This window comes from Corythoichthys intestinalis, chromosome 4 (assembly GCF_030265065.1).
Source record: "Corythoichthys intestinalis isolate RoL2023-P3 chromosome 4, ASM3026506v1, whole genome shotgun sequence".
NCBI classification, from domain to species: domain Eukaryota; kingdom Metazoa; phylum Chordata; class Actinopteri; order Syngnathiformes; family Syngnathidae; genus Corythoichthys; species Corythoichthys intestinalis.
This window is the reverse complement of record NC_080398.1, coordinates 19484991-19502831: the sequence shown is the minus strand read 5'-3', so window position 1 is coordinate 19502831 and position 17841 is coordinate 19484991. Positions and strand designations below refer to the sequence as shown.

The following is a 17841-nucleotide window of genomic DNA, read 5'->3' as shown; positions in this document are numbered from 1 at the left end:
TTTCTCATTTTGCATCCTGATAAGGAAGAGTTCACTGGGGCTGCGAGGGTGAAATTGTGTGACATTTGACGAAGGACAGGATATAGCAACTGATATGCTGTACAAGAGGAAGTGCAAGAGGAAAAAGGAGAAATTTCATCCATGTGAGAGTGTTGATTCTTTCCCACTCTCACTTTGCAACATGACCTCATGAGAATGTTCAAGAGGTTAAGTGCCACATTGTGTTTGAAGTTGACAATTTTCCAGCCACATTCTAAAGCTACACATACATTTGCCCTGACGTACGTTTTTTTTCTTTATTCTGGCGAGAACAGCCTGCACTTTATCATGGACAGCCTCACAAAATATAGTTCCAACCTTTCACCTCTTTCCGACGGGAGTAGAGAGATTTTGCTTATTTATTGGATTTCCACTGGCGCACAATCTACCAGACTCTGTAAAGTCCAGCCAGGGAGAGTCACCAGGGCTTTTCTGCATGTCATAGCTTCCCCATCAGGAAAAACAAAACAGATCTTGGTTATAATAAACTCGATTCTTCACTCATTGGCTGTCATTGACACCGATAGATGTCCATTCCGTTTTGACTGGGAGGTCTGGCAAGGATCATATCCCTAATCCATTTGAACACAACTGGTCAAAGATTGTGGCTTAATAAAACTACCGGAACTACGTCTGCAAACAGCAAGACAGCAAAATTTAATTCCATAAATTGCAGTGGTATGAAAAAGTATCGGAACCTTTTGGAATTTCTCACATTTCTGCATAAAATCACCATCAAATGTGATCTGCGCTTTGTCAAAATCACACAGATGAAAAAACAGTATCTGCTTTAAGTAAAACCACCCTAAAATGTATAGGTTTCCATATTTTAATGAGGATGCAAACAATGACAGAAGGGGGAAAATAAGTAAGTGAACCATTTAAATATTTTGTATAAAAAATACCTTTAGTTAAAAAAAAAAAATGTAGGCAGTTACTCACAATGTTATTCATTACTTGAGTATTCTTTTCACCAAATACTTTTTTACGTGTACTTGAGTACATTTTTTGGATGACTACTTTATATATGGAACAAATTAATCGAATTGTAATGTATTCTTATGGGAAATTCCCACTCCACATACGACCATTTCGACGTACAAACCAGGTCATGGAACGAAATAAATTCTTATGTATAGGTAACACTGTGTAGTGCATTTGTCAGGTACAGTATTCAACGTAAATTTAATGTTTAAGAACTATTTCTTTTCAAATATTTAGGAACAACGTCTCAGTGTAATAACATTTAACTCAACGCTTGCGACACTATCATTTGAAGTGTTGGTGTTCAAATTGTGGCTAATAAAAAATAAATAAAACATCCGTCTTTTTTCTGAACCTTTTTTGTCATACTACACTTATGTACTAGTATTTTAAAGGGCCTGTGACATGAAACAGCATGTTTATTTCATAATACACACGGTATTTTATGCTCCTGAATGAAATGGACCACTTGGATGTGTGAAGAGGCGATCGATATAGTTATTCAATTTTTTTAATCCCGCGCTACGAAAATGACAGGCTTCCGGCTTCGGTCTTGCATTGAGGAAGAGGGCGCTGTGACGTCTACGGGGGAAGGAGTCCTCTTCACTATACAGCCGTACTGTTGTATGAGAAGGACGAAGGATTCAGCTGATTTTGCGGATTAATTCGTTTATTTTCCGCATCACGCCAACCAAACAAACAGCTGCAGCAAAATCTTTCTGTACGAGGGAGAGGTGTGTGAGCCTTTTTGGGGTTTGAAAAGGTTCCCATTCACCGGTGGATATTGGCCAAAACAAGCCCTACTCTTGTGTGACCATGGGACTTACGAGGAAGTGAGTCAACATTGTGTTTTTTATTATGTCAAATACTGGGATCATTTTAATAGGTAGGGTGCTTGCATTTTGTGGCTGACATGCTCCTTGTCCACTCGGCCGACGACCGGCGGCTTGTCTCACATCCCCCAGCCGGTAGAGCACTATACTTGGCTTATTGGCCTCTTCATGTGCCCGGTGTTATATCAAATTTTCCAACCGATCAGAAATTGCAACTTTGTGTTAAAAATAGCCGCAAATACAGCGATTACAAAGTAAACACTACAAACGTTTGATCAAGTATAGGCATGTAATGTTAGGGCCTCTGCCCCTTCCTCCTGAGACCTAAGCCACCTCCGGCAGGTGTGCATGTTTTTACTGATTGCAGGGTTGACGACAGACGGGTGGAGCGGCCACAGGTGCTGGCAATGCCAATCAGCCATCCATAAAAGCCAGTGGACGCCGCCACCTCGTCGCCCGATCAACTCGTCTGGTTCCACCGTCAGTTGTTTCTCGCATTGCTTTGATACGTTCTCCTGATCACCGGCTCATGACTTGTTTTTTCTCTCGCCCCAGGACCTGTTCTCTGCGCGCCCCTTGTCGGATTCCACGCCTGCCTCCCTCCGAGCTCCCTCCCCTCACGCCAGCTCAACTACCCCGAGCCAAGTCATCAGCCCTCGCCACATTCTTGTGATCACCAATAAAAAATTACTCATCTCACCCCTGTGTGTCTGCTCTGGGATCCCCTCTTGCTCACGCAACCTTAAAGTGCTTGTGACACGAAAAAGCATGTTTATTTCATAATACACGCGGTATTTTATGCTCCTGAATGATATGGACCGCTTGGATGTGTGTGGAAGCGATCGCTATATTTATTTAGTTTTTTGAATCCCGCGCCAGGAAAATGAGTGACTTCCGGCTTCGGTCTCGCATTGAGGAGGAGGGCGCTGTGACGTGTACGGTAGAAGACGTCCTCTTCACGCTACAGTGTACTGTTGTGTATGAGGACGAAGGATTCAGCTGATTTTGCGGATTAATACTTTTATTTTTTGCATCACGCCAGCCAAACGGCTGCAGAAAAATCATTCTGTATGCGGGAGAGGCGTATGCGCCTTTTTGGAGTTTCAAAAGGTTCCCATTCACCGTGGATATTTACTGTGGGACCATTGGACTTACAAGGAAGTGAGTAAACATCTTGTTTTGTATTATGTCAAATACGAATACAGTGATTACAAAGTAAACACTATAAAATTCCTTTAAATAAAGGACTACTTACGTTTGATCATTGATAGGCATGTAAAAAGCTATCCTCACGCTCATTAGCAGTTAGCTGTTAGCACGTTAGCTACACAACAATTCCAGCCACCCTCCTCCAGGGAACGAACTGTAAATTGCTCTCCGCAGGGCGGTTTGCCGATCCGCAAAGAAACTCGACAACCGGGTCGTCATGTCAAATAATCCAGGCTAATTATGTGTGATTTTCCACTTCAAAGACTTTGAAACATCCCTCGGTTCGGGTTAGCATGTCGGCTAGCTGTCACTCCTTCTGGTCTGTTTACATTCTCCGAAGCCGGGGAAGGGAAATGACATATGTCCGATTTAGGTGTCATAAAATATCGTTCGGCAGGTGTGACAGTAAAGGTAAAGTCGACTGTTTTGACCATTATGGAGTAATTTTGCCATGTCGTCTTGAATAAATGGATTTTTATTATTTTATATTCCATTTAGCACAAGTTATTTGTCATGACCATGCCATTTATTTAGCAATTGGGGAAAGTACTTGGGTAAAAAGAATATCCTGTAAAAATATTGAAGTAAAGAGACAGAAACAATGACATTTTGCCGCTCTCTTCGTCGCGTTTTCCTCATTGTGAATAGTTCCCCCTCGACGGGCTGACTGGTCCTTCTCAAGCCATTTATATAGCTATTGGGGAAAATACTTGGATAAAAAGAATATCCTGTAAAAATATTGGGAGTAGAGAGACTGAAACAATGACATTTTGCAGCTCTCTTCGTCTCGTTTTCCTCGTTCTGAACAATTCCCCCTCAATGGGCTGAATAGTAAAACCGATGAGCCTAGTCTACCGCTGACGTCATCCACCTGTTGGGGACGCTAAAGCCCTATAATTGTAGGCGTGGCTAACCGGCAGATTAAAAGACTAATTTCTCGTCATCTGCGCTTTGCTAAATTGTTGTATATAGTCGAATCGTCTCAAAATATGATTCTAATTCACATAATAATGCCATGTAAGACTTTTTTTCTGGTGTCGTATGCTCTTTAACATGTAAAAAGCTCTCCTCATACACATATTGTCATGTTAGCTGCATAACAACTGCAGCCGCCCTCCTATGAGTCTCGCGCTGTTTACGACTTCGCCGTGTAGTAATTATAAAGTATTATTTTGCCATATTTGTGTTAACCATTTGGCAGCTACACGCTCCTCCGACGTCGGCCAGTTTGTCCGGCGGTCATTGTCCAGCTGCTTCCCCGCAAACGAGCCCTCTGCCCTCCGCAGGGGAACGACGAGCTCTAACTTGTTCGATGTCGGGCGGGTTACCGATCGGCGAAGACAATCGACAACCCAGTCGTCATGTGAAATGATCCGGGCCAGTTATGTATGATTTTCCGCTTCGAAGACTTTGAAACGTCACTCGGTTCGGGTTAGCATGTCGGCTAGCTGTCACGCCTCTTGGTTTGTTTACATTCTCCGAAGCCGGAGAAGGGAAATGACTTTAGCCTGACTTAGGTGGCGTAAAATATCGTTCGGGAGGTGCGACAGTAAAGGTGAAGTCGACAGTTTTGACCATTATGGAGTAATTTTGCCATGTCGTCCTGAATAAATTCATTTATATTATTTCATATTCCATTTAGCACAAGACTGGTATTTGTCATGACCATGCTATTTATTTAGCTATTGGGGAAAAATACTTGGATAAAAAGAATATCCTGTAAAAATATTGGTGTAGAGACTGAAACAATGACATTTTGCGGCTTTCTTCGTCGCGTTTTCCTCTTTCTGAACAATTCCCACTCAATGGGCTGAATCGTAAAACCGATGAGCCCATTCTCCTACAGACGTCATCCACCTGTTGGGGACGCTAGAGCCCTATAAAAGTAGGCGTGGCTAACCGGCAGATTAAAAGACTAATTTCTCGTCATTTGCGCTTTGCTATATTGTTGTATATAGTCGAACCGTCTCAAAATATGATTCTAATTCACATAATAATGCTATTTTAACATTTTTTTTATACTGTCACAGCCACTTTAAGTCACTAAATAATGGAGGCGCTAAATGTCCCAGTCAAAATGGATTGGACATCTAGCGCCGTCAATAAGAGCCAATGAGTTCATGTTGGCCCTGACGTTGAGGAAACTGATGAAAGGTCACAAAAGTGAAATGTGTTTGGCTTTCCCACAAAAAGAGAGGAGTCTGTCTTTCCACATTTGAGGCCCTTTCTCAAGCGCTCCATCTCTGTCGCTATCTGTTTGATCTCCCTCCCTTTGCTGATTGACTCTAACATCCTTCACACGATAACAATGAGGTAAGAACATTTCTACGTTTCCAATACTCTCATTCTCATCTGCTCTAGGTCGTCTCCCCTTTGGTTTTCCCCTTCTCAACGTACTTGAGGAATGTGTCAGAGCGGCACAAAAGAACAAAAGCTTGACAGGGGGAGGAGGAAGAATAGAAAAGTGGTATGGGAGGGGAGTCGAGAGAAAGTTGCGTGAGGTAAAGGAGGGAGCGGAGCGAGAGAGAGAAAAAGAAGAGAAAGGTTGAGAGGTGCCGCTCATGGCTGAGTGCGCCTGAATGTGGAGCGGCCCTTTGTCATCACGTGCTGACATGCAGCATCACACACACATTTCAGAGCTCTTTATCAAAACCCACTCCAGAACACACACACACACACACAAGATGGCCGAGCCTATCACTCGGTGCTACAATCCAACCATTTGTTTGATGCATGTGTTGGCACGTCACGGTCATATGCTTTATAGTCAGCCTCTCGGGATAAACATGAATCTTCCTGAATGTGGACAGTCGCGCATTGTTACTCTGCGGCTTCATCAGTCACTTTCAAAGATCAAACCCCACTTTGGGAGCACAGCCCTTGTGACGGACCACCATAGCCGCAAAAGGCAGAATGATGCCAGGGTGGATATAAATGGGCCAGTCCAAGCGTTAAATAGAAGCATACTTTCATTTAGTCCAATCAATTCAATATTGTCTGGACAAATTCAACTGTAAGGTACACACTGGTGCAAAGAGGAAACAAAAGAAGAACTGGATTGATGGTGCAAGTTTCAGTTCTGTGATGGTTAAACACCTGGGGTTTGGACAAATGTGATCTTAGATGTAGGAATAAAAATTTGTGATTTACAAGTTAAAGGGATGGACAACATGTGTTACTCACATGGATCCCAACAGAAATAATTGTGTTTACCGTATTTTTAACTATAAGTCGCACCTGAGTATAAGTCGCGCCAGCCATAAAATGCCCAACGAAGAGGGAAAAAACATATATAAGTCGCACCGGAGTATAAGTCACATTTTGGGGGGAAACTTACTTGATAAAATCCAACACATAGAACAGATATGTCATCTTGAAAGGCAATTTAAAATAAAAAATACAATAGAGAATAACATGTTGAATAAGTGTACAGTATGATAATTGGAGCTGGGAATCTTTGGGCACCTAACGATTCAATTACGATTACGATTCAGAGGCTCCGATTCTGTTATAAAACGATTATTGATGCAGCACCCCCTTTTTTTTTTTTTTTTTTCAAATGTTTTGTACATTAGTTCCAAAATTGTTCAAAAATCCTCTCAGGCTAAACCAAACTACTATTTCAGTATCAAGTTAACATATAACAGTAAACAAATATACAAAAATAACAGTAAATAAAATACTCCAGTCCCCATTCTGTATCAGCAGCTTTAAACTACATTCAATTAATTCAATTGTTTTGAATCAACCGTTACAGTTGTTAAAATTGCTCCCGTTATTCCATAATTTCCCTTCTGTCTACTTTTGACATGTCAAAGTTTTTAAACTGTTTCATCATTTAAAGATAGATTCAAGACAAGATTTTGCCGATTTAGGAGTATTTTAGATCAAAAGTTAATTAGATTCGCTACAACAGAGCCTTCTAGAGAAGTCTACTGCTTTAAGATGGCAGCTGTTTACTAACGCCGGCAAGGTCGTCATTTCGCATGTCTGTTCAATAATACATGTTCTAACACCACCGTTGTCTGTCATTTTGCATCTAGTTCTACATATATATGATATCTACTGTAGCCGTTTGTTTGTAGCAACTAGCTACCAGGCGTTGTTTGAAGCGGCTGTCGGCCGCAGTCAAGTATGATTTTTTTTTTTTTTTCCTAGCGGCATGAGTTGAACATGATATTTACTCCCGGTCCGTTCCTCATTGCATCCCAAAGACCGCGCTGACTGTGTTTTACTTCCGCTTTACCTGGTATCAGGCCCGGAGTGACTAATCGGGAGCTTCTGGACGATTCCAGAAGGGCCGGCCGGCCAGATGGGCCGGTCCGCGTTTTATTAAAAAAAAAAAAATTACACTGTTATCATTTTTTGTTTGGTATTTATTTATGACAGTGTCACTGAGTATAACTTACATTCTGTTACCGCTGTCCCTGTGGGCCGTCTTAAAAAAAAAAAAACAGTATTATTTTTTTTTCCAGACTCATCCTCACGTGTGCAGACGAAAAATACAGCATGCAGCTCCGCCCCCTAATTGTAGTCTGTATTGAGCCAAATTAGCTGCTATCTCGGTGCTCGGATGGATAAAAAGAGCAAGGGTGGCGCTGAAAAATAAGAATTAAAAAGAGAAAAGCACTCGTGAAAGAATCGGCAAAATGCGCGAAAATAGCTAATTTTTTTCATGCAACGACCTTGCTGCCTCAAACTACAGAGGATTACAACGAAAGTGGTAAGGCCAGATGGCGAATAAAATGCAACTTGCACCGTGTGATACGACAATATGTAATTGTGGAAACTTTGGCTTCTTGTAGCACCTCACAAGGGATATGTAGCAGCAAGCATTAGCCATAATGAACACACCACAGGTGCAGAGCTGGAAGGTAGGATTGCCATGTCGTTCAGCGAGTGAACATTAGAATTAATATAATCAATTACGTGGCGTTTTTAAAGTGGAAATGGAAAATGGATAATAGTATCATTAGAAGTTGTTACAATGTGCAATACGTATTCTTTATTTTTCATATTGTTATGTTGCTATGTTTGTTTTATCTGTAAGCACTCATTTTGTTAATATTTGATGTTGCAGAAAAGGTCTTATTTATTCATTTATTTTGGGGCTGCCAAAATTATCGCGTTAACGGGCGGTAATTAATTTTTTTAATGAATCACGTTAAAATATTTGACGCAATTAACGCACATGCCCTGCTCAGACAGATTTAAATGACAGTACAATGACATGCCCACTTGTTAATTGTGCTTTATGGAGTTCTGCCGCCCTCCGCTGGCGTTTGGGTGCGACTGATTTTATAGGCTTCAGCACCCATGAGCATTGTGTAAGTAATTATTGACATCAACAATGGCGGGCTACTAGTTTATTTTTTGATTGAAAATTTTACAAATTTTATTAAAACGAAAACATTAAGAGGGGTTTTAATATAAAATTTCTATAACTTGTACTAACATTTATCTTTTAAGAACTACAAGTCTTTCTATCCATGGATCGCTTTAACAGAATGTTAATAATGTTAATGCCATCTTGTTGATTTATTGTTAGAATAAACAAATACAGTCCTTATGTACCTTATGTTGAATGTATATATCCATCTTGTGTCTCATCTTTCCATTCCAACAATAATTTACAGAAAAATATGGCATATTTTATAGATGGTTTGAATTGCGATTAATTACGATTAATTTTTAAGCTGTAATTAACTCGATCAAAAATTTTAATCATTTGACAGGCCTAATTTATTTTTCAAATGTATCATTTAATATAGTTTTTTTAAAAATCCATTTTTAAATTTGTTCAAAATATGTTGTGTTGCACTTGTTAAAATAAAGCCACCTTGTTAAACAACCATGACCTGCACTGAATTGGAATACACAGAATTACAGTACACGGCTTTAGAGAACACTGAACTTAACACGTGTATGCATAATGACATAATTTTAAATGAGTGGGCCGGTCTGAGGCATGAAATTCCAGGGCCGAAAATGAGTCCCACTCCGGCCCTGCCTGGTATAATTCAATAATCGGAATTTGAAAGTTTGTGAATCGTTCTCGAATCTTCTACAGCCGAATCGCGAATAATCTAAGAATCAGAAATTTCGCACGCCTCTAATGATAATGTTACATGATGCATGAACAACGAAATGCGAACGTGGCCGGTATGTTAACGTAACCAGCTATTAAGACTTATTCAGATAACTATAGCATAAAGAACATGCTAACAAGTTTACCAAACCATCAGTGCCACTCCAAAACACCAAAATAACCTCTGAAATAATATAATAATGTGTTAATAATTTCACACATAAGTCGCTCCAGAGTCTAAGTCGCACCCCCAGCCATACTATGAAAAAAACTGTGACTTATAGTCCGCAAAATACGGTAATTAGGTGATAGACAGACATATTTTACTGCAAAACGTGCCCCAGCATTGATCTGCAATGCCCAAGTATAAATTTCACCGATATAAAAAACAAACAAAAAAACATTTAGAGTTTTAAGTCTACATCGCGTAATCTACAGCAGTGTTTTTCAACCGGTGTGTGAGGTACTGCTCGTGTCGCGTTCAAGAACTGCTCAGATTTCTAGCTCCCAGCCACCATTTGTGACGACCGTCAATCCTCACCCAACACATTGTCGAGGACAGAAAGGTGGCTGATGGCTAGAAATCTGAGCAGTTCTTGAAGGCGACACGAGCAATACCTCGCTCATCAGCACACGACCGCAGCCTTCAACTTACTCCATCCTTCCTACTGCAATTCCGCCCGACGACGTAAAGAAAAAAAAGGGGGGGAAAAAAGCGATATTGGATAATTTCTCGCGGCACACCTGACGATCTCTCTTTTTGAACGCGACACGAGCAGCTACCCAACAGCACCATGGTGCAAGTTCAAACGTCATCTCCAAACTAAACATCCGTCACTTCAAAACAAGTGGATGGACTATTTTGTTCGCCTTTGTGAAAACACAAAGAAACGGATAACTTTTTTGAGGAAAATAAAGAAGGTAAATGAGAAAGCCCTCAAAGATAGTTAGCTTGTTGCTGAACTTTTTGCTAAATCCCAAAAGTCCCCACACTGTGGAAGAGACATTAATACTACCTGCCAGCAAAGCCAATGTCAGCGAGATGCTTGGCCCCAATGCGGTTAAAGACATTGCTAAAGTCCCCCTGTTTGATCAGTCTGAGCGTTTCAAGCCTAACTGCTATAGAAAAATAACAACAGAGCGAGACTGAGAGTTGTTTCACACTAAGTAAGTATCAATATCGAGAAACTATTTCACACTGAGTAAGTATAAATATTGAGGAATTCTGTTTTAATTAAATATACGGTACAGAAAGTAATTCTGGAACATTTTTGGTTTGCTGTGTGCCGCGAGATTTTTTCCAATGGGAAAACGTGCCGTGACTCAAGAAAGGTTGAAAAACACTGATCTACAGAATATAACTATTTATTAATATGGTCATAATACTCCATTCATTCAATATACACAATCTGCACATGACTCCTTAATATGGTAATTTTCGCATGTAACTTTGGCTCTGATAGGCATGTCAGTTGATACTTCCGCGAAGCGCCTTTGGGAGATATGCTACGTTCATGTAAGTAAAAGCATTTGACGTAGAACGCTGCCCTCAAAATGACTCAAAAGCACGGATATAAACCTCTATCCCAGTTTTTAATTGGCACCAATTGACCACAGAAAACCAGAGATATGATCCGTTTAATTTTATAATAGTAACTATGAAGGAACTATTCTCTCTTCAAACATGGAACTATTTTCTCCACTAGAGGGCACTCATGCTCTTTGGATGAAAAATACTTTATTTCTGTTTTTTTTTTTGTTTGTTTGTTTTTTTGTATATCCTTGGTTTAATGTGGTTTATGTAATGGGTTATTGTACAGTATCATTATAACAACAGTTCATATAGATAAGTTTGTGCTGAGAGAAAAAAAAAATACTGTTGTTTAAAATAATAAATTATAATAATAAATGAAATAAAATAAGGCGTTACTGACAATGTTAGTCATTACTTGAGTATTTTTTTTCACTGGATACAGTTTTTACATGTTCTTGAGTACATTTTTGGATGACTACTTTTACTTTTACTTGAGGAATATTATTTTGAAGTAACACTATTTGAGCAATTTTTGTCTACTCTACCCACCTCTGCATGCCAGTTACAGTGATATATCCCCATTTCTGTCCAGGCGAAGTAGAGCAGCAGAGTGCAGGAAGAGGTGAAGGTGGGATGGAAGTTGATGAATGAAGCATGAGCAGAAGTGAGTTGACTATCAAAAGGGATGTGCCAATTTTGATTTTGAATACTGATGGCTGAAAAACAAGTTTTATTTCTTTTTTTTTTTACAGAAATGTGTATTTTTGTTTAATTATATATTGTTTAAATTGCGATTTCTAGCATTTTATTATAGGTAAGTGCTTGTAAAAAAAAAAAAAAAATTTTTTTTTTTTTAAATTGTCAGCTCGCCAGTGCCCCAGTATTGTATTAGTTCTAGTGACGCCCCTGGATGACAGGCGATTAAGCACTGTTCCATTTAATCCAAGGGTTTACATATTAATAGCGGTCATTATTCTTCACATTATTCTTGAAATATTTTATATTTTGTATTTTTGTGGCCTTCCTTAGCACTGTCTTTGTGTTTTTATTGATGACAACAATGCTTGTAAACATAGGCGGAGTTTGACTTTTGGGCCAGGGGGGGCACAACATGTTGATGACCCCAAAATGCAGTGTCAGCAGTAAAATTAACTTACAAGAATATCTATAATAATAAGTTGATTATGATCTTTTTTTTTTGTTTCCCATCATTCTTGAGGGAATTCTAAATCAGGCTGCTTAGAACAGCTATACTTTTCGCCAAGATTGTCATCCAGTGCGCCCACCGGTAACGTGCCAATGTAGTTACCCCTGTCAAAAATTGTATCCCCTGCGCGGAGCCATATGGAGGTAGATTTGTGTCTTCATTATTCGATCCCAAAAAAATGCAAAAATAAATTTGAACCTCAAAAAAATGCATTTGAAAGCTATTTTTCTTTGATTTGTTTTTTTATTTAATTGAGTTCAATCCCAAAAAAATTTAAAAACTTTTTTTTTTTTTTTTTTTTTTATTGAAGCAACTTTTTTGATTGAAGTAATGTTTTGCGTTTGGGCCACATTTTGGCTAGGACATTTGTGTCGTTATTATTCAATCAAAAAAAGTTGCTTTAAACAAAAAAATATACATTTTCAAACAAAAAATCCCTTCAATCTAAAAAAGAAAAATTACAATCATAGAAAAAAAGTGTTTGAATGCAAAAAAATATTTGAGACTCAAATATTTGCATTTGAACACTTAATTTTTAAAGTTTCTTTGATTTTAGCAATCCTTTTTGTTTTTGGGCCTTATTATGTGTAGGACATTTGTGTCTGAATCATTCAATCCCCAAAAAAGTTGCTTCGATCCCCCCAAAATATTTTCAAACAATGAAAAAAATCATTTGAAAAATAAAATTGCCCTCCCCTATTTTTTTTTAATAATATGCAAAGCAAATGACCATCTAAGGTGCTAGTCACATGATCTGTTCGAAAAATAATTTTGACCTTGTGTTGAATTGTGCTATATAAATAAATTTGCCTTGCCTTGCCTTGCCATCATAAAAATATCTTTTTTTGTTGTTGTTCATTTGATTCATTTTTGTTATTTGCTTTAATGTTTCACAACTTTTATACATACATAGGAAAGTCAATTGCATGCAATGACACTTTTCGGCCACCAAGGGGGGGGGGGCTGCTGGGGGGCTGCCCCCCCCTAAACTCCGCTTATGTAGTCGTAAAGCTGGTTGACTTCAGCCAGAGTCATTGATGGTGCAAAGGTGCAGGAATTTGCACACGTATGTGCGTAAAAACGCATGTCTTCAATTATCCAATTATCGATCTGTAACTCTTCTTTATTACTCCTCGCGTGTGTTGACTGACACGAAGCCACGGCGTGTATTTGTAGCGAGGAACCATGACGGCCCCGCATCCCCTCTTTCCCCTCCTCAAAGTCGCCCGGGTTACCCCGCGCTAATTCGCCGTGCAGCGTAGCGGATGGGATCATCCATCAAGAGTCAATAGTTAACGTCGGCTTTGTATCGTCGCCATCCATCATCGACATGTGCGCGCGCATGGGTGTGTGTTGTGTGTGCGCGTGTTTCGAGTCGGGCTACCTCCCACACCGCGGGCCCCTGACCCTGCCCCGCAGGTCCGTCTCCTCCTCCTCCTCCCCCTTTCGCTTCTCTTCCGTTCACGCAGCGGGAGTGAGGGGGGCAAAACCATGTCGACCTACACCAATCCCACCTCTTTTTTTCTTTCTTTTTAATTTCCTTTTCTAGCAGCCAACCCCTCTGACGCAGCGGGCCCATGTTAAATGATTATTCCAGAGTGCAGGCCAGAAGCTGTATCCCATTACCGGCGCTTTTATTTTTATGGTGGCAGCATGACGATCAGAAGGTGAACTTGGCCTTCCCCCATTCCCTCCGTCTTTCTTTGCACCATACTGCATGTCTCGTATTTTATATCTATTTACTACATCCATGTATCATGCTAAGTTATTACATGTTACATAAAAAGTGAAAATTTCTCCAGAGGACGATAAACCAACATTGACCATTGTTGCCTGCTGCCAACAGGGGGCGTGATGTTATCAATGTACCGTGGAATGATGAGTTGATATCATATGAGGATAGATGTCTAATATGCGTTGCGAGCCAATGGGGGTGGACGTCTTCATTTGTCAGCCATCTTAACCATTTATAAAGCACTTGTTGAACTCATTGGCTGTCATTAACGGCGCTAGACGTTCAATCCATTTTGCCTGAAAGAGGCTGGAAGTGATCACTGGATCATGGACGTATTGCCAGAGCCGGAAATTAGGGAGGGACTGGCGGTGGATTTCCACCTATGTTTAATAAATGTCTTATGAGATATATCTTTTTAATAGACTAGACTAGACTAGACTAGACTAGACTAGACTAGACTAGACTAGACTAGAATAGCCCTTTATTGTCATTGTACAGTTGTACAATGAAATTGTGGAGCATCTCCCTTTACAGTGCAGGACAAGTAAAAATCTCAAAAGCGGCTTGCAAGAATAAAAGTATCAAATCTATATGTATGAGGTTGTCCTATGTTCAGGTAGTGCAAATAATTTAAGTGAAGTAGCAATAGTTGACAGTGAAGGCATTAAATATTGCATTTTAATATTGCACGTAAGTAAGTATTGCATATAGAATATGTGCAAATAGAAGTTAAGTAGCAGAAGTTGACAGTGAGGCATTGAATATTGCACATTAATATTGCACGGAATAAGTGTTGCACATAGAATATGTGTGAAAAGAAGTAGCAGAAGTTGACAGTGAGGTATTGAATATTGCACATTAATATTGCACGTAAATAAGTATTGCACATAGAATATGTGCGAATAGAAGTTAAGTAGCAGAAGTTGACAGTGAGGCATTGAATATTGCACGTTAATATTGCACGGAATAAGTGTTGCACATAGAATATGTGTGAAAAGAAGTAGCAGAAGTTGACAGTGAGGCATTGAATATTGCACATTAATACTGCACGGAATAAGTGTTGCACATAGAATATGTGTGAAAAGAAGTAGCAGAAGTTGACAGTGAGGCATTGAATATTGCACATTAATATTGCACGGAATAAGTATTGCACATAGAATATGTGTGAAAAGAAGTTAAGTAGCAGATGTTGACAGTGAGGCATTGAATATTGCACATTAATATTGCACGTAAATAAGTATTGCACGTAGAATATGTGCGAATAGAAGTTAAGTAGCAGAAGTTGACAGTGAGGAATTGATATTGCACTTAGTAAGTATTGCACATAGTATATCGCATTAAATGAATATTGGACATTGGGTGATGCGGTGTTACATATGGCTGTTCGGGGTGGAGATGGCTTTAGCAAAGAAACTGTTCCTCATTCTGTTTATTCTTGCTTTTAAACAACTATAGCGTTGTCACTTGCCCTTTAAAGGGTTAAGGCAGTACTTCTCAAATAGTGGGGCGCGATGTATGGCGCATGTGACCTCGGGGAACATACTTATTTGCTGTACTAGAAATAAATTGTAATAGCGTACCGCACGAATGCTATTTTCAGACCACAAGGCTGCTTGATGTCACCATCGTAAAACGGTAGGGGGTCAACATAGAAGCGTGCTCGCATACAACCCATACTAGTACTGCTTGTTTTTTACCGGTAATATTTTAAAAAAAAGAACATGCCAAGTAAAAACTGCTGCTATGGAACTTGTAGAAACGACACTAAACATTACAACATATGAAGGATGTTTTTTTTTCATACGTTTCCCAAAGCCAAAAACTGGAAAAAGGAAAAAAAGTTAACAATGGATCAACTTGTGCAGACGTCCAAAAGACCAGTTTAACGCCAGCAAGGTGAAGCCATTCACCTTCATATTCAGTAAACATTTTGTTGGGGGCCATCATGGTCCTACAGATGACAATGCTGATCCATTGCCTGCCACAGCCTGCCCCGAAGAGGTAAGCCATTTTGATATTTTTGGGGAAAAAAGTGAAAAACATGTCTTATATGTATCACTTTCCAATGCTAATTCTGAATAAATACATTTGGAGGGGGGTACTTCGCTGTTTTCCACTTATCACGGCAGGTTCTGGTCCCCATTAACCGCGAAATACGAGGGATCACTGTATTTACAGTGGAGGCAGAGAGTTGGGGGGGTCGCAAAACGTTTATGTCTTCCTTGAAACAGAAAATAAGTGAGAAGCACCGAGTTAAGAACAGGATTTGTGCCACGTAACATTAAAGTCAATGGAGTGTGTATTGAAACAACTATTGATTTTCAAATGATTTTCCATACTGGGAGTGAATTTCCACATAAGTTGAAGAAATGTCTTTTATGAGATTTTTTTTTTAATTAGTTAAAATAGTCACTTGTCCTGTAAAGGGTTAAGGACAGGACCGTTTGTGCCACATACAGTGTATCACAAAAGTGAGTACACACCTCGAATTTCTGCAGATATTTAAGTATATCTTTTCATGGGACAACACTGAGAAAATGACACTTTGACACAATGAAAAGTAGTCTGTGTGCAGCTTATATAATAAAGTTAATTTATTTTCCCCTCAAAGTAAAGCCATTAATGTCTAAATACCTGCCAACAAAAGTGAATACACCCCTTAGAAACTACGTATATCCCAAAATGTCCAAACTGAGTACTGCTTGTCATTTTCCCTCCAAAATGTCATATGACTCGTTACAGGAGTGCTGTCAGTATTGCTGCAGAGATTGAAGAGGTGGGGGGGTCAGCCTGAAAGCCCGCTCGTCTCATCAGACCATAGGACATGGTTCCAGTAATCCATGTGCTTTGTTGACGTGTCTTCAGCAAATTGTTTGTGGGCTTTCTTGTGTACCATCTTCAGAAGAGGCTTCCTCCTGGGGTGACAGCCATGCACACCAATTTGATGTAGAGTGCAGCGTATGGTCTGGGCACTAACAGACTGACCCCCCACCTCTTCAATCTCTGCAGCAATGCTGACAGCACTCCTGTAACGAGTCACATGACATTTTGGAGGGAAAATGACAAGCAGTACTCAATTTGGCCATTCAGGGGCAGTTTACATGGCGACTCTGCAACACGAAGACGCAATGACTGTGTTGCGGAGTGGCCTCGCGTTCTTATGGTGTCGGCGATGATGGAAGGCAAAGACGCAAACCTTGGAATCCTGCCTCCAAAGTGGAAGAATTCGATTGCGGGGGCTTGAGGGGGGCTTGCTCCGCGTGCATATCAAAAGCCCCCGCGCCGATAACGTCTGCACTCGTACACGTCACATTGGGCGTCCGCAGCGATGCTACTAAACATTTAAAAACAGCAAATATGGCGGAACGTCGGCTTTAATATACTGTTTTTATAATATTTTTAATTTAAATATGTTGAATTTTTCCATTTTTGTGCCTTTTTGAACAAAAGAAAATGCCATTGCTTATAGTGGGCGGGCATGTTGTCTTCCGGGCTGAGGAGGTCAAAGTAAATCTGCAGTGCCCCCTAGGGCCTCGCATTAATACCACATCGTTTTCATGCGGAATTGGGACATTGTTCGAATGGAGACGGAACCATATAAATGCGAACATTAAATTTTTCTTCTTCTCGGAGAGTCACCATGTAAACGGCCCCTTAGGGATGTATATTTTTTCAAAGGGGTGTACTCACTGTTGTTGCCAAGGGTTTAGATATTAATGGCTATATTTTGAGTTATTTTAAAGGGGAAAATAAATCAATTCTATTTAGGGCTGTCAAAATTATCGCGTTAACGGGCGTTAATTTTTTTTTTTTTATTAATCACGTTAAAATATTTGACGCAATTAACGCAGATGCCCCGCTCAGACATATTTAAATGACAGTACAGTGAAACGCTCACTTGCTGTTTTTTATGGAGTTTTGCCGCCCTCTGCTGGCGCTTGGGTGCGACTGATTTTATAGGCTTCAGCACCCATGAGCATTGTGTAAGTAATTATTGACATCAACAATGGCGGGCTACTAGTTTATTTTTTGACTGACAATTTTACAAATTTTATTAAAACGAAAACATTAAGAGGGGTTTTAATATAAAATTTCTATAACTTGTACTAACATTTTTCTTTTAAGAACTACAAGTCCCTCTATCCATGGATCGCTTTAACAGAATGTTAATAATGTTAATGCCATCTTGTTGATTTATTATTATAATAAACA

General features: G+C 39.7%; 1 protein-coding gene across 1 annotated transcript in view; it reads right to left on the bottom strand.

Annotated features, from left to right (window-relative positions):
* The window catches only part of LOC130914938 (uncharacterized), a 49287-nt gene that overhangs the window by 9126 nt on the left and 22320 nt on the right, over nt 1-17841 (bottom strand). The gene's annotated exons all lie outside the window — the stretch shown is intronic.